Below are 11,021 nucleotides of genomic sequence, written 5' to 3'. Positions count from 1 at the left end.
AGGACTAATGCTCCCTTTAGTCCCGGTTGGTGCGACGAACCGGGACCAAAGGCCAATTTTCGGCAGCCGAAAGGGCGGGAAGCAGAGGCCTATGGTCCTGGTTGGTGGCACCAACCTGGACCAATGGCCTTGTGCTGCATCGCTAGCTGAAGTTTAGTCCCACATCGCTAGCTGAAGGGCGCCGGCACTTGTTTATAAGCGCTGTTGTGCCTCCCCATTCGAGCTCCTCTCTAATGCAGGCTTTCGGGCCTAAACTTGCTACTGCCTGTGGGCCTATTGGGCCTCTGCGGGCCTGAATCCTGGCCCATGTAGGGTTTCTAGTCGTATTCAGGCCGTGGAGGCCCAGTAGGTGGAATTTTTTTGGTTTTTTCTTTTTTATTTCTACATTTTTTTGGTTTTTTATTTTTTATTTCTACTTAAAACTAAATACTTACAGTTTTTTAGTTATTTCTTTTTGCTTTTAGGTCACAAAAATTATAAACTTTCTGTTAGTGCCATTAGTTTTAAATTTTGAATAGTTTAAATTTGAATTTTTAAAAATTTGTGTGAATCACTAGTTTATGAATAACTTTACTATAAAAATAGAATTTTTTTTCTATTTATTTTTTATTTATATTTACAACTAAATACTTATAGGTTTTTAGTGATTTCTTTTTGGTTTTAGGTCACAAAAATTATAAACTTTCTGTTAGTGCCATTAGTTTTAAAATTTTGAATAGTTTAAATTTGAATTTTATAAAATTTGTGTGAATCACTAGTTTATATAAATTTTTTTCTTCTTTGCTATTTATTTTTTATTTATACTTACAATTAAATACTTATAGTTTGATTTTAGGTCACAAAAATTATATTCTTTTTGCTATTGAAGAATATTATAGTTTTATTTTAGTTGATCATAACATAATATTTTAATTGATTGTTTCTATTTTCATAAAAGTTTTGTAGTTCATTATGTTTGCTATTAATTCATTATTTGAGCTAAATGACTCTGAAATTGGAAAGCATTTCAAAATGAACTCTGAAAAGGTTGAAAGTTGGCATGGTATCATCATTTCACCCACATAGCATGTTCCAAAAAGTAGAGAGGGTTACGACAAAAACTTGATGCACTTCGTGTACAAAATGGACAATCAATTTCGAAGTATCAAAGTTTCGAACCATAAGACATGAAAGCATTTCAAATGAACTTTGAAAAACTTGAAAGTTGGGATGGTATCATAATTTCACCCACATAGCATGTGCATGTACAAAACGGACAATGGTAGCATGTTCGTCTGTTACAAATTTGGCATGGTATCATCATAATAGTTGCGGGAGAAAGTCTTCACTTTTTCTTCGCTTGTGTCATTTTCTTATTGCGCCGTAACCACGGATAATCTTCATTGTTTATCAGGATGCTTGGGTCAGCCTTGACATTGAAGGGAGGAATTTCATGAAACTTTTTATAATCTTCAGACATGTCTATCTTGTCGTCCACTCCCAGGATGTCCCTTTTTCCTGAAAGAACTATGTGGCGCTTTGGCTCATCGTATGATGTATTCGCTTCCTTATCTTTTCTTTTTCTCGGTTTGGTAGACATGTCCTTCACATAGATAACCTGTGCCATCATTCGCTAGGACAAACGGTTCATCAGTGTACCCAAGATTTTTCAGATCCACTGTTGTCATTCCGTACTGTGGGTCTACCTGTACCCCGCCGCCTAACAGATTGACCCATTTGCACTTAAACAAAGGGACCTTAAAATCAGGTCTGTAGTCAAGTTCCCATATGTCCACTATGTAACCATAATATGTGTCCTTTCCGCTCTCGGTTGCTGCATCAAAGCAAACACCGCTGTTTTGGTTGGTGCTCTTTTGATCTTGGGCGATCGTGTAAAATGTATTCCCATTTATCTCGTATCCTTTGTAAGTCAATACAGTCAAAGATGGTCCCCTGGACAACAAGTACAACTCATCACAAACAGTGTTGTCACCTCTGAGACGTGTTTCCAACCAACTGCTGAAAGTCCTGATGTGTTCACATGTAATCCAGTCGTCGCATTGCTCCGGGTGTTTGGAGCGCAGACTGTTCTTGTGTTCATCGACATACGGGGTCACCAAGGTAGAGTTCTGTAGAACTGTGTAGTGTGCTTAAGACCAAGAATATCCGTCCCTGCATATTATTGAGTCTCTTCCAAGAGTGCCTTTTCCAGTCAGTCTCCCCTCATACCGCGATTTAGGGAGACCTATCTTGTTAAGGCCAGGAATGAAGTCAACACAAAACCCGATAACATCCTCTGTTTGATGGCCCATGGAGATGCTTCCTTCTGGCCTAGCGCAGTTACGGACATACTTCTTTAGGACTCCCATGAACCTCTCAAAGGGGAACATATTGTGTAGAAATACGGGCCCTAGGATGACAATCTCGTCGACTAGATGAACTAGGACGTGCGTCATGATATTGAAGAAGGATGGTGGGAACACCAGCTCGAAACTGACAAGACATTGCGCCACATCACTCCTTAGCCTTGGTACGATTTCTGGATTGATCACCTTCTGAGAGATTGCATTGAGGAATGCACATAGCTTCACAATGGCTAATCGGACGTTTTCCGGTAGAAGCCCCCTCATTGCTACCGGAAGCAGTTGCGTCATAATCACGTGGCAGTCATGAGACTTTAGGTTCTGAAACTTTTTCTCTGGCATATTTATTATTCCCTTTATATTCAACGAGAAGCCAGTCGTGACCTTCATACTGAGCAGGCATTCAAAGAAGATTTCTTTCTCTTCTTTCGTAAGAGCGTAGCTGGCAGGACCTTTATACTACTTCGGAGGCATGCCGTCTTTTTCGTGCAAACATTGCAGGTCCTCCCGTGCCTCAGGTGTATCTTTTGTCTTCCCATACATGCCCAAGAAGCCTAGCAGGTTCACGCAAAGGTTCTTCCTCACGTGCATCACGTCGATTGAGGAGCGGACCTCTAGGTCTTTCTAGTAGGGTAGGTCCCAAAATATAGATCTCTTCTTCCACATGGGTGCGTGTCCCTCAGCGTCATTCGGAACAGCTAGTCCACCGGGACCCTTTCCAAAGATTACGTAGTGTAAATCATTGACCATAGCAAGCACGTGATCACCGGTGCGCATGGCGGGCTTCTTCCGGTGATCTGCCTCGCCTTTGAAATGCTTGCCTTTCTTTCGACATTGATGGTTGGTCGGAAGAAATCGACGATGGCCCAGGTACACATTCTTCCTGCATTTGTCCATGTATATACTTTCAGTGTCATCTAAACAGTGCGTGCATGCGTGGTATCCTTTGTTTGTCTGTCCTGAAAGGTTACTGAGAGCGGGCCAATCATTGATGGTCACGAACAGCAACGCCTTAAGGTTAAATTCCTCCTGTCTGTGCTCATCCCACGTACGTACACCGTTTCCATTCCACAGTTGTAAAAGTTCTTCAACTAATGGCCTTAGGTACACATCAATTTCGTTGCCGGGTTGCTTAGGGCCTGGGATGAGAACTGGCATCATAATGAACTTCCACTTCATGCACATCCAAGGAGGAAGGTTATGCATACATAGAGTCACGGGCCAGGTGCTGTGATTGCTGCTCTGCTCCCCGAAAGGATTAATGCCATCCGCGCTTAAAGCAAACCATACATTCCTTGGGTCCTTTGCAAACTCATCCCAGTACTTTCTCTCGATTTTTCTCCACTGCGACCCGTCAGCGGGTGCTCTCAACTTCCCATCTTTCTTTCGGTTCTCACTGTGCCATCGCATCAACTCGGCATGCTCTTCGTTTCTGAACAGACATTTCAACCATGGTATTATAGGAGCATACCACATCACCTTCGCAGGAACCCTCTACCTGAGGGGCTCGCCGTCAACATCACCAGGGTCATCTCGTCTGATCTTATACCGCAACGCACCGCATACCGGGCATGCGTTCAGATCCTTGTATGCACCGCAGTAGAGGATGCAGTCATTAGGGCATGCATGTATCTTCTCCACCTCCAATCCTAGAGGGCATATGACCTTCTTTGTTGCGTATGTACTGTCGAGCAATTCGTTATCCTTTGGAAGCTTCTTCTTCAATATTTTCAGTAGCTTCTCAAATCCTTTGTCAGCCACAGCATTCTCTGCCTTCCACTGCAGCAATTCCAGTATGGTACCGAGCTTTGTGTTGCCATCTTCGCAATTGGGGTATAACCCTTTTTTGTGATCCTCTAACATGCGATCGAACTTCAGCTTCTCCTTTTGACTAATGCATTGCGTCCTTGCATCGCCAATGACCCGGCGGAGATCATCATCATCGGGCACATCGTCTGGTTCCTCTTGGTCTTCAGCAGCTTCACCCATGGCAGCATAATTGGGCACATCGTCTGGTTCCTCTTGATCTTCACCAGCTCCCCCCGTTGCAGCATCACCGTATTCAGGGGGCACATAGTTGTCATCATACTCTTCTTCTTCGCCGTCTTCCATCATAACCCCTATTTCTCCGTGCCTCGTCCAAACATTATAGTGTGGCATGAAACCCTTGTAAAGCAGGTGGGAGTGAAGGATTTTCCGGTTAGAGTAAGACCTCGTACTCCCACATTCAGTGCATGGACAACACATAAAACCATTCTGCTTGTTTGCCTCAGCCGCATCGAGAAACTCATGCACGCCCTTAATGTACTCGTGGGTGTGTCTGTCACCGTACATCCATTGCCGGTTCATCTGCGTGCATTATATATAATTAAGTGTCCAAATTAATAGAAGTTCATCATCACATTAAAACCAAAGTGCATACATAGTTCTCATCTAATAACATATAGCTCTCCAGAGCATCTAATTAATTAAACCATACATTGAAACTATGTAAAACATTTCAATGCGAAAACAAATGCGATCATAATCGCAACCAAGGTAACAATTGATCCAACGGCATAATGATACCAAGCCTCGGTATGAATGGCATATTTTCTAATCTTTCTAATCTTCAAGCGCATTGCATCCATCTTGATCTTGTGATCATCGACGACATCCGCAACATGCAACTCCAATATCATCTTCTCCTCCTCAATTTTTTTTATTTTTTCCTTCAACAAATTGTTTTCTTCTTCAACTAAATTTAACCTCTCGACAATAGGGTCGGTTGGCATTTCCGATTCACATACATCCTAGATAAATAAAATCTATGTCACGTTGGTCGGCATAATTTTCATAAACAATAAATGAATCAATAGTTATAAAGATAATATACATACCAAATCCGAATCATAGACAGGACGAGGGCCGACGGGGGCGGATACCAAAACCATCGCACTATATAAGATGCAATAATAAATGTAAGAAAATGATACAAGTATCTATCTAAACATACAAGTAAGAATATTTTTCCTTTCAGAAAGAAGATAAGAACAAGAGGCTCACCACGGTGGTGTCGGTGATGAGATCGGCGCAAGTGATCAATGGCGGTGAAGACGGGGACGGGGCGTGACGGACCGCTAAATCTAGACAAATCTCGAGGAAAATGGAGCTTGGAGGTCGAGCTTCAAGAGGAGAAAGCTTAAGTAGTGTGGCTCGGGCATTCCATCGAACACCTCATGTGCATAGGAGTTGAGCTAGAGCACCACAAAGCCCTCTCCCCCTCGGCCAGAAAAAACAGAGCACTGTGCTCTGCTCTTGCGCGAGGGGGTATATATAGGCACCTCATTGGTCCCGGTTGATGACTTGCACCGGGACTAAAGGGAAGCCTTTGGTCCCGGTTCAAGCCACCAACCGGGACCAATGGTGCTGGGCCAGGAGCGAGGCCCATTGGTCCCGGCTCGTCGCACCAACCGGGACCAAAAGGTCCAGACGAACCGGGACCAATGGCCCACGTGGCCCGGCCGGCCCCCTGGGCTCACGAACCGGGACCAATGCCCACATTGGTCCCGGTTCTAGACTGAACCGGGACTAATGGGCTGAGCCGGCCTGGACCATAGCCCTGTTTTCTACTAGTGTATGTAACCCTAGATCTTCCCGATGTCTATATAAATCGGAGGACTTAGTCCGGATAGGATACTCATTATCATAGCCATACGAGCTAGGCCTCTAGCACTACTAGGGAAAAGGCTAGCAGCAGCGCGGGTTCTAGGTATATCAGTAGCGCGGGGACCGGCGCAACTAATAAGGCGCTACAACAACCCGTAGCAGTAGCGCGTGCACACCCACGCTACTGCTATACAAGTGTAGCAGCAGCGCAGTTCGTGGAAGCTTGCTACTGCTAATAGCTCTAGCGCGCTTTGCCTGGACGCGCTATTGCTACTGTGGCGCTGCTGCTAACTTTTCTCCACTCGCTACTGCTAATTTTAGTAGTTTTTTTCTACATATTTGTTTTGCATTTGAATAGGCTTTATACAATAATCTTTAGCATATGATACACATACAAATGTAATCATAGCATATACATACAAATAGTCTCATCAAATCATGTCATCATCATAATCATCATCCAACACAAAGTGGTCTCTCGTCATCATCTCGAAAATAGCGATACAAATCTCGATTACTTGCAACTACATCATCTTCCATCTAAACAATGATATACGAGAGAAGAGCTATCACTTTGCGTGAACCTAAACTAACTACTGCCTGTCGCTCGGAAACCGGAAACCGGTACACCTGGGCCTGACATTCCGGCCACTCATCGTATACTCCTGGCATAGCACTTCTTCGCCATCGATGATCTATACACATGCATCATCACAAGAGTCAATGATATGAAACATATATAGTGGAGAAACATAAAGAGACAGACTTGGCAAAAATAGAAGCAACATATCATAAGCATAAATAACAAAGTTCATCGTACCCAAAATACCCTAACTAGAGTGATATTCGCTAGTCGAGGAGGATGGTTTAATTACATCACAAATAAAGTTTCGTCATGCATAATTCAAAGTTTTGTCATACAGATAGTATGGAATAAACGGATACATTGTCATATATCGACAATCACTCCATGTCGTGCCATCCATCCAAGTCAGGGAGATAGTCCCCGAGCTTAGTGAAAGGCTTCAGGTCGAGATGCTGAGTGGCTACGCGTGTTCGTACGTCTTCCCGCAACATTTTTCCTTCTTCGTAGAACATCCCTGTTTTTTCGACGACCTCCTTCATGATGATTTGGGCAAGTTCGCGCTGGAAATGATAGAACTCAGCTCGAAGTCGATGATCCTCGATATCTTCTAAGTTCTTTGCCCATTGCAGAATATGGGCATCGCCGGATGTAGGTAACATGCGAAGGTTCTAGTGATCCCGTCTATACTACAGCATCTGGTGTAGGACATAGAATCCATCATTAAGAGAATCACTCGGTTGCTAGATGCAGCAGAAGTCGGTCTTATGGCTGAAGGTGGGCCTGCCGTCCTTTTTCTTCTTGTCCTTGACCTCTCCACCCCGTGCGCCGTAGTAAAACATAGCACTGTCGAGAACAGACTTGATGTGGGTGTAATCCTTTTTGTTAATGTTCTTCGACGAGTCCAAGTAAATAGCGTGGGAGTATGGGGGGTAGAGGATGATGAGGACGGTGCGCCCGCCGCTGCGCAAAATAAGTACACCTCAAATTAATTAGCCTCCACCGTGCAAATGAATGATTGAAATCAAAGGAAGGATATCCGCGCGGATGACTTACATGGGATGATAAGGCACGAGAATCGCCTCCTTGTCCTTATTGGCGAGCATGAAATTGACGATGTATTCCCTCGCGTATTCACAGTGTTTTGCGCAGACTCTCAAGAAGGCCTCGTGCATGAAGTACGGGTCAGCGACACAGATATAAGGTATCTGCTCAACCCCGATGAGGTAGTTCATGTGCAAAGCATGAAGGCGGACAAACACAAAATTCTGCTTCTTCAAGTGAAACATCTCGAAGATGTAATCGAATAGAAGGAAGAACTTCTCCGCGGGGAATGTGTCAACGTACGACATTCCCCGCGGCACGTTAACCACGTAGAGTGGGTATCCTAGATTTTTTGAGGCAATGAGGCCTTTCTCTATCCGCAGCACATCATCATGAAGTCTCCTTAAATCGCCGAATCTGGCCCGCAGCACTGCTTCAGGTAGGATTGGTTGACCGGGGAAATGCCGTTTTGCCGCACCGGGGATATCTATACGGTCTTGAACCCAAGGCTGCTGAGGCGGCTGGATCACAGAAGCAGCTTTTTTGCCTTTCCTCGGTCTCTTCCTAGACTTCTTTACTACTGGAAGGTTGTCCATAATACGTTCAGACTCCGGAGGCGGCAATTCAGGCACCGACTCATGAGGCTCAAACCCTAAGTAGGCGCCAGTATTGACATACTGTTGAGTGTCATCCTCATCCTCATCTATGGCGACGTCACCAGCGATGAATGGAGTAGGCGAGGTGTTGATGTTCATACCTAACTGCGTGCTCGTGGGTGTGCTCCCGGCCGCCTCCAGACTAAGCAGACTCTTTGGCCACAACAGGACCCACCCATTGCAACAATCACCAAGCCGCCGCGGGGTCTTGTCGTCATTCCCCAGTAGTACCGGAGGAGCCAAATTCTCGTGGCCCGGTTTGACACTGGCCGTGGAAACCTTGAAGACTTCCGGGGGGATCGAAACAATGGTTCCTTCGGCTCCATTATCGTCGCCTTCCCCACGTCCACCTTCTGGTAGCCGATGGTGTACAATATGGTGCACGGGGTTTCGTCGGCCTACAAAGAAAAGTCTGCGACGTGAGACATCCGAAAGGCAACGAAAACAGGAGATTATACATTTATTGAAGGGGCCGGTGTGACAGATACTGTGAGGGCATCAAGCTCAGCCAAAGACGAAGCACCGCTGAGCACGTCCGGTGCCGGAGCCAGTGTCGGAGCAGGTGTGGAAGCCGGTGCGAGAGCAGGTGCAAGATCTGGTGCGGGAGAAGGTGCAGTAGCCGGTGCGAGAGCATGTGTAGGAGCCAATGCTGGAGCAGGTGCGGGAGCAGGTGCAGGAGCCGATGTGGGAGCAGGTGCTGGTGCTGGTGCAACGCTAGTCGAGCTGCTCCTGAGGAAGTCAGCAAGGGGAAACTCTGCTGCATTTTTTTCTGGATTTTGCCTGCTCCAATTGAAAACGGCCAGAACCAAGGTAGTAGACATATCTACAAGCACCTGTTTTCTAGCAGCTACCGTTGTTGTGACTGTCTCAGATGATTTCTTTTCAACCGCAATCTCAACCTTCTTGTCGATGTTTTCTTCAGTTAACCTCCGTCTTTCCTTTCTCTCCTTCGTGGTCTCACGGTAGTACTTCTTCCACATGGCGCCGTCTCCGACACCATGCACACGTCCATACGACGGTTGAGTCTCCACCGGGAGTCCTTTCAATATGTTCAACGCCCAGTTGAATGGAGTGTCCCACTTGGGCCTCCACAACGCCTCAGACGGTGAGTCACTTTTGGTCGCAATCCTGTGCTGCTCTCTGTTCAAAAAGGCACAAGGATCGTTTGCAAATATGACTAACATGCAGTCGAATTGATCAGAAACTAAAATTACCAGCAGTCTAATGAACTCCGTTGTGACCGCGTTCTTCTCAAAAACCTTCTTCATTGGGTCCCAACGGTGCCGGGCCCTGAGGACATCACGCTCCTGCGGGACGGTGAACTCCGCCAAGGGGTCTGGGATGCCTAGACTCGTGGCTTCCGCGTCCTCCTTGGCCAATATGGACCTCTTCCCGCCGTAACCACGGCTTCCAAGGTGGTGGCACCCAATGTTCTTCTGTTTAAGCCCCTTCATGTACTCTGACTTTTTTTGGCATCTTCGGCCTCGCAAGCCGCCTTGAATATTTCATAGTGCTCTGTCATGATTGTCGGATTATCCTTTACAATCTCGGAGTAGGGTTCCTTTTCGTTGAAGATCCGATATTTCACCCTTGCTTTCCAAGCGGCCAACGCGTCGCTAAACTTGCTCATGGCGTGTTTGATTATCTTCTTCATTGCCGGGTCCTTATCTGGATCTTTATAATCCTTTTCATTCCGGCCCAGGAACAAAAATATCTGGTGCAAATTCTTTAGGAGGGCGGGCCTCATATTATCTAACTTGTTTAGTTTCTCATCGTTGATGGTGGCGGTTGTCCGTATGATGCAGCCAATTTGATTGTCGTAGCAAGCGCACGCTTCCTTGGGCTCGTTTGGCTCAAAATTGCCGTCGTCCACCTCCGTGACCACCAGTCTAGTAGTCCTGAGCTTGTTAGGAAGTCGTCGCCTCTTTGCTTTCGGTTCTATACCGGCTCTGCTCCCCGAGGCAGCGCCGGTCTCAGTCTCAGCGCCGGTCTCGATGCTGGTCTGAGTCTCAGTGTCGGTCTCTGTCTCAGCGCCGGTCTGCGTGTCGGTCTCAGTCCCCGATGCAACCGGTGGGCCCGGCAACATCGTTGACCATAGGCAAGGCTCAAAAATTCGTCTGCCGCCAGGTAAACGTCGTCGCAATCACCAGAACCCTGTCCTTCATCGTTGCTAGCCATGTTTCCTATGATTAAATCTAGTAAATTAATTCTAGACCTAATAAAATGAATAATGACATACAAAAGGCCTATGTTTTGCAGGAACGTTGACTCCTTCCTGGTGTGTCTAATCCCGGGCACTCGATATGTCCTAGTTTGTAGCAAAAGTCATGCCGAAATTCACGGAAAATTTCGGCATGACCTTTGCTAAAAAGCGGACAAATCGAGAACCTGAAATTTGCCGGAACGGAAATGAATCAACATTCCGGCAAAACATAGGCCACTCAGCTTCATTCCCTGGAAACAACAAAAGGCCACTTGGGCACAATCAAAACATGGGCAAACACAATTGAAGAATTGGATATATCCTGACCACTTCAAATTTGCATGTCCTAGCGTTTGACACTTCAAGAAAATATACACAAATTTCATCCTCTCTCAAACTCAATTCAAAAACCAAATATAGATTATATTTAGTTAACTACTGAACTAAACTTTACTCTAAACTAAACCCTACTACCCTAATTAACATCTAGTTAAACAAACTCAATTCAAAAACTAAACCCTACTAAACTATTTAACATCTACATT

The sequence above is a fragment of the Triticum dicoccoides genome, chromosome 6A (assembly GCF_002162155.2).
Source record: "Triticum dicoccoides isolate Atlit2015 ecotype Zavitan chromosome 6A, WEW_v2.0, whole genome shotgun sequence".
Lineage (NCBI taxonomy): Eukaryota > Viridiplantae > Streptophyta > Magnoliopsida > Poales > Poaceae > Triticum > Triticum dicoccoides.
This window is presented reverse-complemented; position numbering follows the sequence as displayed.